A 12849-nucleotide genomic window follows, 5' to 3' on the forward strand; every position below is an offset into this window, starting at 1 on the left:
AATGTGGATGAAATAATCTATAGATCAATAAAAGGTGAGATTCAATATGTTATTCACAATAGAGATTATATTGCTCATGTTGTGAGTATATTTGTAATTTTTTCTTTTAATCCTAAGGAAACACGTATAACTATTGTAGAAAGAATCTTTAGATATATGAAAGGAGAAAAGTACTATGGTAAAAAGGGATGGACATTTTGAGTTCAAATTCTATACTAATGCTAATTGGGGAGAAAATGTAGATGACAACAAAAGCACAAGTGGAGGAACTTTCTTCTGAGGAGAAATAATGATGACATGGATTGTTGAAAACTATTATTGGAGAAATTTTTTGTTGTTAATGATGTCAAAATTTGTTGTCAAACCTTTTAGAGAAACACTTATTAACAAATGTAGAGTTCCATATCATTTGATTGATGAAGAAGATTTGAAAAGAAGAGATGATGAGATGACCTAATGGAAGATTGATTTGAGATGTGTTAATATCATGGAAATACAATGAGCACTTAATAAGTTAGTCCATGAAAAGATAATGTGTTGTTCAATCAATACATGAAGTATAGAAAAAAATTGGATGAAGTTAAGATTTGAAAAAAGTCATAAGGATAAGATTTCCTAAGTATTAGTAGTGCACAGTTAATGAAGGAACTAAAGAAAAAGATTAACTTAAGTAGAATCCAAGTAAAATAGCTTAGGAAAAGTGTTATTTGTTATTGATAAAATATAGTTGTGATCGAGTGAGAATGTTGATGCCAAGTGAGAAAGCATAATGATTTTTGAGTTATCAGTGCTAGTCGATCTTGAAGACATAGTGATTTTTGAGTGACAAGACAATTTGAGAAAGATCTAACTTTGGCTGGCATAGTTGAAATTTTGAATTAGTTAAATCAAGTGGAAGATAAGGATTGATGAGTTGCAATATTTAATGTGCAAGGAGAGTTTTTGAAAATGATCAAGGGAAAGGATTTGATCATAACTTTTCACAAGAAAAACAAAAATATGGAAGGATTTGATGAATCTAACCTAACCCTAAGATCGATAGTGATGGTTAAGTGGTAAAAGATAAAATTTTTAAATTTAAGGAGGCATAATAAATGAGCTGTAGCTAGGTTCATTGTTATTTTTTATCTTAAGGAGAAGCTTTGAAGAGGTGGACGCTAGAGGTGAAGTATGCCGAGTTTGTGAAGAAGTGATTCCTTAAGAAGGTGGCAAGAAGATTACTCATGTAGATGTTAATGGAGGCCAATAAATGAGCCAATATATGAGTGAATAAAGATCTAAATTTGAAAATTGAATTGTACTTCACAAATTAAACCTACTATTACATTCTAACCATTATATTCAACTAAAATTCTTTAATAGAGGTTAACCTAACAATGATTTTGTAAATCCTTCAATCAAGGTGACATTCTACTATAATGTTATAATGTCCTATAACAAGGCCACTGCTAATAGGGTGATTGAATCCTTTAGCAGGGTCGCATTTAACATTGTGTTTTATAACCTATAATAGGGCTGGCTCTTAATCAAGCTCACTTTAGAAAAATAAAAAATTGGTAGCATGTTGTTTAGTAGTTTTTCTTGAATTGGTCTTCCATGTTAAATCCTAGTGTCAAATGCATTATTATCATGTTGGATTTTATTGTTTTGTATGCTATATTTTACAATAGCTTATTTATTGGTAGCTGACAGATGGGTGTGTACACCAAGATGGTGTACAAAAAGGGGGCTATAAATTGACACATTTTGTCTAAAATCAGGTAAACTTGAACTTGGATGAGACATTTGAGAGTTATCCACTAAAAATGATAATATGCATAAAACATATAAATTATAGTACTCTGAATCTAATTTCTAAACTACTAGAGTTTTTACTAAGTGGATAAGATTAGGTGGGTCAAACCTTGCAAACATGAAAAATAGTTTATGAATTTCTTAGAAAACATAACATGGTTATTTTTTGTGTACATCACAAAAACATAGTTATATTTAATATTTTGCATATCCCTTTGGTAGGATGATAGTTAAGAGTCATATTTTTTTTGTAATTTTATGAGAAGTATTTTTTTTTTAATGTATTATTTAATAGACTACGGCTTGAAATTTTGGTACAAACACTGAGCATAACTTGAATCAAAATAATTGAAAATGAAAACTTTATTTCAAAAGTGTGCATATATTCAAGTGTATAAAAATAATATGTAATTTATTTTGAATTTGGTTAAGTATATCAAAATTTATTAAAAAAATGGTAGACATATGCCTATTAGGAATATCAAGACATTGGTAAAAGTAATTAAAGTTTAAAATGTTAATGTTGTCCAAAAAAAGAAAAAAAACATATGGTTAGAAATCTAAGAAGACATATAATATTATGGTGGTGATTTTAGAGATACTTATTTCACTTTTAGTGTACATGATGCAGACAAATATGATAATTCATCTTAGAAGATGAAAATATGTCTAAAAGAAAAAAATGGAGGGAAAATAGTCTCCCAAGCCTTTGGGTCATTTTCCTAGGCTACCACTAAACCATAACCTAATTAAATTTTTTGGATTCAAATAACCTAACCAAGTTATGAAAATAAAAAATGCATTTAGAACCTGATCAAGTTTTGTAAAATGCGATTGAGTTTTATCAAGTTTTGTATTCTTGCTACACAAGCTTAGAATAAGGGAGGGATTAAGGGAGAGGGAGGGGGGGAGATAGAGAGAGAGACAAAGATATCATGTTATGTATTATACTAAATATGTGTCTATCATATCCCCAGTCCTTGTTTTCATCTCTCTCTCTCTATCCATTGCCTCCTTTCTCTTATTTTCACTCTTTATCCTATCCCCTTTGTAAGAATTTTCCTTAGGGAAGAATTCACCCAAGATTAAGGAACTCAAGCACAAGCATAGAATAGACTGAAGTATGATCAGAATAACAATACACTATTCAATTGATATACAAGTACACTAGGAGTGCCTATTTATAAAGGCCTCTAGAATGCTTCTAGAATGTCTAGGAGTTAGCACACTAATAAGTCTTACAACCAAGCACATGTCCACTAGGAGTGGATTATCCTCCATTAAGCACAGGAGTAAGTGGGATGATGAGAGGATAAGCCTACAAAGGTGTAGCATAAAAAATAGTGTTGTAGATACCATGTGCTTAATCAAGAGTTCAAATAATTGTGTTGTCTACATGACAACTTAGCTAATTATGCAAACTCCAGTGTTGTAGACACCATGTGTTGAATTAAAGTTGCTTACTTCTATGTTGTTAACATGACAACTCATAAAAGTATGCAAACTGCTACATGTCAACTTAATAAATAATAAAATAATGCATTGACCTAAGTAAACTTAAGTAAAGTGTAACTAGTGAATACTTATTTACACCAAGATCCCCCCTTAAGTACAACTTAGGGGAATGCATTTAAGCTCACAAATGCATGATAGGTCATGGTTGCAAGACCATGTTAAGTACCCATGTACAAAAGCAATGCTCTACATATAATGTGATCTAATGCAATCTCTCATAAAGTAGAGAATGAGAGAAACCTCATGGGAAAAACCCTCCTCCAAAAAGAGAGATAAGTACAATAAAGAAGATGAGAGAGAAGAAGACCTTAGATGAGGAAAAGATCCCTCCCACAAGAAAGAAGAGAGAAGTTAAGAGACTCCCCTTTCTGAAAAATATCACACCCACAAGAGATCTTGCAAATGAATATACTTGACCTTAGTAAAGGATTTGGTGAAGATATCTATGACCTCCTCTATTGTAGGACAATACTATAATGCAATGATCTGCTCATGTATCAGTTCTCTAATGTAGTGCATATGAACCTCAATGTGTTTAGTCTACTAATGTTGAATTGTATGTTTAGAGATCTCAATAATAATTTGATTGTCATAATGTATGACTATAGGTTTAGGTAGATCAAATCCAAACTCCTTTAGGATGTTCTTTAAACAAAGAGCCTATGTTGCTGCATTGAAAACTCCTCGATACTTAGCCTCAGTTGAAGAAAGAGAAACATCATTTTGCTTCTTACTTTGCCAACAAATAGGGCTAGAACCAAGGTGAAACATGTAACCTGAAGTAGACTTACAAAAAGCAAGGTCCCCTACATAGTCCAAGTTTGTATATCCAACCAACTAAAGTCGTGTACCTATTTCATAGTGTATCACATGTGTATGTGTACCCTGTATGTAGTGTAAGATGCACTTGGTAGCCTTTCAATGAACCTCATGTGGCTCTTACATGAAGTGAGAAACTATGTCAACTACAAAAGCTATGTCAGGGCATATATGTATCAAGTAGATGAGACTCCCAACCAACTATCTATACAACGTAGCATCAACAAGTGGAGTGGTACATTTGGACTCTAACTTCACACCTAAAAGAAAGGGAGTAGGAGTAAGTTTGTAGCCACTCATGTGAAATCAAGAAAGAAAGTCAAAAGCATACTTGGGTTGAGAAAGTGTGATCCTTGCTAAAGATTGTGTGATCTCAATACCAAGGAAATAATATAGTAAACCCAAGTTTGTCATAGCAAATTTGTCCTACAAAGAGGTCTTGACACTTGCAGTGATGGATGAAGTACTTCTTGTAATGACCAAGTCATCTATATAAAGCACAAGTATCAAATGTGAGTCATCCCTTTTATGAATGTACACATTTGAATTAGAATGACACCTAATGAATCTTGTTGAGAGTAAGATAGAATCCATCTTGGCATACCAAGCCTGAGGAGCTTGTTTAAGACCATAGTAGATTCCTATATGAACCCCTACGGCTAGTCCATATAAATTTTCTCATGAATATCACCATTCAAAAAAGCACTCTTTACATCCATCTCATGTACAACCTAACCATGAGCTACAAAAGTAGCTAGTGTCAAGTGAATGGAGTTCATCTTGGTGACTAGTGTAAAAGTCTCACTATAGTCAATACCCAGAACCTATGAGAAACCTTTGGCAACTAGTCTAGCCTTATGCTTATCCAAACTTCTATCTACTACAAATTTGGTTTGATAGATCCACTTATATTAAACCAATTTTTTTCCCTTAAGAAGGGGAACTAAGTCCCAAGTGTTTTTTTTCATCAAAGAGTTATATTCTTCCTCCATAGCCTTGTCCCAATCTAGAATCCCTGATGCTTGGTTAAATGACTATGGATCTGAGGCAATGGCAATATAAGTATGTGGAAATTATTTGTGCTATGAAATTTTCTCTAAGTGTTTAAAGGATTCCCCACCAATGAACTTGCTGAATCAAGGGGTTGTTGTGCCCAACCTAGGTTTAGTGGAAGAACAAGGAATGTCCTCAACTGTTTGTGGACACTACGAAGGTGCTGTCCTATGAGTCAAAGTTGAAGGAATGTCATCTTCCAAGTCACTATCATCACTCTTATCACTTTCCATGAAGGAGGAAGGATGAGGAGTTGAAGAAGCCAAACTTGGACAAGTTTCTTCAAAGTGAACACTCCTCTCAAAAAATCTTTCATGTTTCTTTAGATGCATGAGTTTGTATACCTTAAGATCGTTAGGATATCCAAAAAATATACAAGGTTTTCTTTGAGGTTCTAATGGATTTCACTTTTGTGGAGGTATAATTGCCCATGATAGACAACCAAAAAATTTAAAGTACTTTATACTTGGTTTTCTACCACACTAAGCATCAAAAGGTGTAATTCAATCTAAGGCCTTATGAGTACTTCTATTTTGGATGTAATTGGTAAAACACATGGCTTTTTCCCAAAATAATTGATCTAGAGAGTTATGTTGAAGCATACAAGTGATCATCTCCTTAAGGGTTCTATTCTTCTTTTCATCAACACCATTTTGCTATGGCATGTAGGCAACTAAATTTTGAAGATCAATACACTCATGAGTGAAAAAGTTTATAAGCCTAGAGTTGACATATTCCCTACCATTATCTATTCATATAATCTTGATGACTTTCCCTAATTTTTTCTCAACTTGAGCTTTAAATGCAATAAACTTATCAAATACTTCACTCTTATAATCAAGAAAGAAGACCTAAGTGAAGCATGAAAATTCATCAATAAAGGTGAGAACATAGTGAGCCTTTCCAAATGATGGTACTAGAAATGGGATAGCTACATCACTACGAACCAATTCAAGAATAGTAGTAGCCTTCCAAGACTTCCCCTTGTCATATTTCTCTTCAAGATGCTTGCTTGCTTCACAAATTGGACATACACCCTTTAAATACTTGACTTGAGGTAGAACAATGCCCATATCCTTGCTACTAAGTTTTTGAAGGTTGCAATAATTAAGATGTCCAAATCTCTTGTGCCATAGTTTAGTTTGTGAGTTTGAATGAGTTAACAAGGCAAGGAAAGTAAACTTAGGCAGAAAATGAGAAAAAGAATAAAGTCTTGTCTCATGATTAGCCTTTCCAACTTCCATCATAGAACCATCCTTGATATTTTTCACCACAATTGTATCAGGAGGGAACTCCACTTTGTTGCCACATCCATAGTGAGTTATTTGGTAGATGGAAGGATATTTGGTGCTAAGGTTAGGAACATGAAGAACATACTTGAAGATGCCATTGTCCAACACAACATTCCATTTCCCATCAACTTACATTTGAGTTTCATTGACCACATAGATGTAAGGTACATTTGATGGTTTCAAAGAGGTAACTTGCTCCCTTGAAGCACCCATATGATGTGCAACTTTTGAATTAAGAACCCATTCCTCAGCATTGTTTGTACTTGATACCGAAGCTTATTCCTTACCCTTTGAAGTGGTTGAAGATCCCTTATCCTTATAGGAATTTGGTACATTAGTTTTGTGTTTCCTCATTAGGTTTACCAATTCATCAATCTACTTATCCTTACACTCATGTTCATGATGACCATTCTTCTTATAACAGGCACAAGTTTTCTTCTCCCTTTTGTTAGAGTTGTTCCTTTCTTGATTATTTTTGTAAAAAGACCTACATTTTTGTGAGGAAGATTATTGAGTAGAAGAAGATTGATGTGAGGAATATTGTTGTTTGGAGGAGGATTGTTGTATGTCATATTGTGGCTTAGCCTTCCATTGCTTCTACTGCTTGTTGGAGTTTTTACCACTTGAATTCCCTTCATTAGCTACCAAGTCTTTAGCCTTGGAGGATTGGAGAATTCCAATACTAACTAAATTGTCATGTTCTAAGACCATCATTTCTAAAAAATTCTCGAATGAAGGCTTAGTGTAGGCACTACCCATTGTTAATTTGTGAGTATTATAACTGGAAATAAAAAAAACATATTTAGGTGGAAAATGAGTCATAATAAGTTTGATCATCTTTCCATCCTTGATGGGTTCACCATAGTCCTTAAGTTGTGCCATGTACATGTCTACTTGGGTAAGATAATCTTTGATGGTGTTAAAATTCCTAGGATTCAACTTGAGAAGTTTGTCCTCAATAATGTAGGCCATGTCTTCATCTACGATCTCACACAATGCTTCAAGTTTAGCCCAAAACTCTATTGGATTGCTAAGTTTCCTAACATGATATTTGATGAGATTTGAGATATTCTTAAGCAAGGTTCCTAGGGCCGTTTCTTGTTTGGATTCCCAATCTTCTTTATGAGCCTCATCAGCATTAGTAGGAGGTTTCTTTGCTACACCAGTTACATATTGTAGTACACCTTTTTCAACTAGTGGTTCCTTTATATTTTCTTTTCAAGTAGCATAATTATGTGGAGTTAACTTTTAAAGCATAATGCAAGAGCACAATATCAAGGAGACAAAAAACACAATACACCCCCCCCTTTTAACTCAATCAAAAAAACCCCTCCAAATGAATGATTTTGGCACTTTATATGTAGTGCATTTACAATAGGCCACTTGTCAAAATGGACAAAGTGGGCTTTTGATTTATGATTTTTACAACCTCCTTTTGGAGTTCAAATTAGGAACTTTTTAGAAATACAATAATTGTGGAGCAACACAATACAAAATAGGACCTATTTTTGAAAGGGGTATTTTAGGCCACACAAGCCTTTAATATGATTGTAGATCTAGAAAGTAGATGAAAAAGTATGCACTTTCAAAAATAACGAAACCTGTTTTGGAGTCTAGATGAGCCTGTATAGAGCATTTGAAGTTACAAAATGTAGGATTGGATAGGTACAATCACTAAAAAATGCTATTTTTGACAAATTCGTGCAACAAAACTAGAAAAGAATAGTAACATTAAATTTTTTAGGAAATTCTATCCAAAATAAAAAAATTGAACATGATTTGGAATCCAAATGACTGAGTTATGGCCTCTCAAAGTTAGACTGTCAAATCAAAACTGAATCTTGAGAGGGGTCTAGAGAGGAAAACACTATGTTAAATTTGATAGTCAAATGACCATTGCAATAGTTTAATTTGTCCTGAGAATGATAGTCAAATGAGCATCAAATTTAGGCTCACAAAATGATGACACCAACAAAAAATCAGCCCCATAGCTGACATGGAAAATGACATCAGTATGACCTCAGTAGGTACAGTTGTGCATGGAAAATGTCAAAGTGGTAGGGTATGGATTTGACATGGTGGATTGATGATGTCTCTCTCTATGTTTAGGTGGTGGTTTGTGCTGGCAAAAAGAATGAATACATGTCACCTTGCTATCGAGTTGCTAATGTGCTGGTGGGACCACATGGTGGCTACAAGGTCATCGTTGCATTATGAATGTCTACCAGAAAATGAAAAAAGTAGGTTAGAAATGAACTTGGCCGGTGGATTTTTTGATTGTCAAAGATGTAGAATGCAATGTTGGGATGAGGGACAACTAATGGCTAGGGTGGCCATTTAGAAAGGCTGACAGATGATGTTGGTGGGTTTGAAGATTTGCAATGTGTATAACAACAAGGGACCACACTAGTTAAAGAAAAGTAATTACCACTAGTATGTGTCACTACATGCTATGTGCAATGCTAGATTTGAGTACCATTTTTCAAATAATATGAATACCACTTAGAACTTGTAGCCATTAGAAAAATGGAATATTCTCTGTGAGGGTCGGGGTTTCACCACCTAGTTCCTGCAAAAAACTTTTCTTTGTAGGTTGAATTGGCCTGATTTTTTTTAATAGCTTTGAAAATTTAGAGAAAAATATAGATCTAGAAAATAAATTAAGAGATTTAATAAATTACCATACCATATTTGCAAATTAAGTCTTTGGGTGCCAATTTGCAAAAAAAAATTTCCTCAAAATTAACTATGGCTCAATATAGGCATATTTATAGTCAATTTTCACTGAATCAATGCTCTGAATGAAATGGGGAGGTTTGCTTTGGATCTAGACACTCCCAATGACTTTTGATGCTCTAGATCTAAATTAGGTCCTTCGAGAGATGAAGCAACAAAGGTCTCTAATGGCTATGTAAAGAGAATCTCCCTCAGCTCTGATACCATGTAAGAATTTTCCTTAGGAAAAAATTCACCCAAGATCAAGAAACTCAAGAACATGCATAGAATAGAATAGAGTATGATTAGAATAATAATATAGTATTTAATTGATATACAAGTACATTAGGAGTGATTTTTTCTAAAGGCCTCTGGAATCCTTCTAGAATGTCTAGGAGTCAACACACTAATAAGTCTTATAGCCAAGCACATGTCCACTGAGAGTGGATTATCCTCCATTAAGCACATGAGTAAGTGTGATGATGAGAGGATAAGAATACAAAGGTTGAGCACGAAAAATAATGTTGTAGACACTATGTTCTTAATTAAGAGTGAAAATAACTATGTTGTCTACATGACAACTCAGTTAATTATGCAAACTCTAGTGTTGTAGGAACCATGTGCTGAATTAGAGTTGCTTACGTCTGTGTTGTCAACATGACAACTAATAAAAGTATGCAAGATGTTTAGTGTCAAGCTTATAAATAATAAAATAATGTATTGACCTAAGTAAACTTAAGTAAAGTGTAAATAGTGAATACTTATTTACACCAACACCCTTCTCTCTCTTACTCTTTATATCATATCCCCTAATCACTCTCTCCATCCTATCTCTCTCTCTTGTCTCCCCCCTCCCCCCCCCCCCGCCCCCTTCTCTCTCTCTCTCTCCTTTCCCAAAATTTATCTCCCTCCCCCTGTCTCTCTTTCACACACACAAACACACATCCTCTCTCTATATTTCTCCTATCCCCAATCTCTCATTCTCCTATACCACAATCCTTTCTCCATCCTACATCCCTCTCTCTCTCTAATTCTCTCTTTATCCTATCCCTCTCTCTCTCTCTCTCTCTCACACACACACACACACACACACACACACACACACACACACACACACACACACACACACACACACACACACACACACACACACACCATTCCATCTCCCTCTCTCTTATTTCCTCTCCCTCTTTGTATCCCTTTCTCTCTCATTATTACTATCCTCACCTTCTCTCTACCATTCTCTCAACAACTCCTTCCCTCCTTCAATTTACCTTTGTGCAGTAGTAATACACAACTCAATTAGGTTATTTGTCCATATGGATAATGGAGTTAGAACTCAATAACTCGATCAGGTTATTGAAAACTATAAATAAAACAACATGTCAATGGTTATTATGTTGTTTCAATATGGTCCACTAGATTCTACTATTGTTTCACATGTAATTCTATACCAAGTATGAAACTATAAGGTTTTTTGTGCTTGGAAATACTAACTCTAATATTTTTCATATGCCAACATCTTATTTCATGTTAGTATCTTGTGATTGAGCATAAAATAATCATGCAAATTTATTTAGTTTTGTATTTTATTGTTTATTTTACTCATATTATTGTTTGTTGGATAATTTTCTTCTACAATGATGGGAATGAACAAGAGACGAATGATTTAAAAATGAGAGGCAACAAAGACAAAAATAAGGGAGCATATGAGGAGATTACATAAAGGTAAATCAAAAAATGTCTCTAATGTAATTGATGAAAATCTTCCTATTAATATTGATGTCACAAACACACCTAATTTGACAAAAAATAAATCAAAATACGCTAATTGAAATGATTATGAAAAATACACTTACATCACTTGATGCCCCTAATGTAATGTCTCATGTTGAAATGATGATTTCACATGATGTAAGTAATAAAAATATATATAATGTGTGTACATCAACATCTCCTAGAATAATTTGTAGAGAAACAAAAGTTTCTAATTGACATTAATGAAAATATTTTGAAGCCAATGTTTGATAAAATATTAGAAAGAAATTGTAAGAGAATTGTTCAAAAGATTTGGAATAACTATTTTGAAAATTTAAATAGAAGTGGAAGATGCCAACTTGTTGTTGAGATGGTTAAAAATCTGAAATTTAGAGAGACAGTGAGAATTTTGGGGTTAAAAACATCATAAAATAGTAGTGAAAGAAGCATTTTTAGAAATCTCTTTGATGCATACCAATTTATTGGTTTAAATGCACATAATAAAGATGTTAATGCAAGTTGATGGGTCCTCACATCAACCATAATGGGAAAGGAAATGGTAAAAACTTATATTGTAAGGAAAACAAGTAATTCATCAAGCATAAGTAGAACACCGTTACTCAAAGCCATAGTGGGATGAGAGAAGAATGAGAATTCTCATGAGACTAATTTTTGGTGATTCCAAGATAGACTACCACATAAGGATAAAGTTATTATTGATGCACTAAGAACACTAATAGAAAAATTTTGGTGTGAGAAAATAAGGCTTCACCAAACCAAAAGATGTTGTTAAAAGATGAATTGGAAAATCAATTTGTGAGCCACATGGAAAACATTTTTTGGATATGAATCAAACAAAATTTTATGAAATTTTTCTTCAATTATTTCCTCAAATTAAAATCATCCAAAGGTTTTTTGAGATGACAAAACTATTCTATGTTAAGATAAATCATAACTACACTACATGTTGTTGTAGGGTTCATGTTGAGTTTTCTATGCTTTATGATGTTTATCATTATATATGTTGTACTTTACATATAATAGAATATTTTAGGAATGTGGTGGAAAATTATCTCCTTAGTCATAGAGAGAATTTATTGCAAGTCTAATATAAAAGCAAGATGATGGATGCATTTATTATAAGACAATGTGCTTGAAAGGTTTCTGCCTTCAATGTGGTTGTTTACAAAAGTTTCATAGATGACTACATCTAGATAGCACACATGAAATTGGTAAGACACTAGTTTCTATTGGAAATTAAAATTCATTTATAAATGGTGTTAAAGATGGAAAATAATTAAAGAGGTGTGAATTAGTGAAAAGTGACATATCTGTAGCTAATTTTGTGAAATTGTTTCAAGAGAAAATAGTTTATGATTACATAGATCATACACATAGAGTGAGATGGTCAGATGAGAAATTCAAGTTGTGTAAGGACACTTTTCACTAGGGCATGATTGTGTTAGTTGTTGACTTTAGTAAAAACTATAAACTAAAACCTTAAAATGAAATACCACCAATGTATTACAACTCTATACAAGTGTTAATTTTTGTACACATATCATTTATTCATGCACATGATAGCAAAGAGGATGACGCACAAGTATTAAGAGAGTATCACTTTTATATCAATGATAATCAAACGCATTCATCAGAGTTTGTGGACAGATTTTTTAGAGTTTTCCATGGCAATTCGAGGGAAAGAGATGAAAGATACAATCAACAAATTATATTGTTAGACAATTGCACCGTATAATTCAAGAATGCAAGGATGTTCTATTGGTTGAGTAGGATGTATGTGACAAGTGAAGTACAATTTTTTTGGAATTTCATTGAGAGGAGATATGGAAAGGGAGAGCATGATGGTGCTAGAGCATGTGTAAAAAGAGCCCTTCATAGAGAG

The sequence above is a fragment of the Cupressus sempervirens genome, chromosome 4, assembly GCF_028749045.1.
Source record: "Cupressus sempervirens isolate cs-2001-9-10 chromosome 4, ASM2874904v1, whole genome shotgun sequence".
Classification (NCBI taxonomy): Eukaryota; Viridiplantae; Streptophyta; class Pinopsida; order Cupressales; family Cupressaceae; genus Cupressus; species Cupressus sempervirens.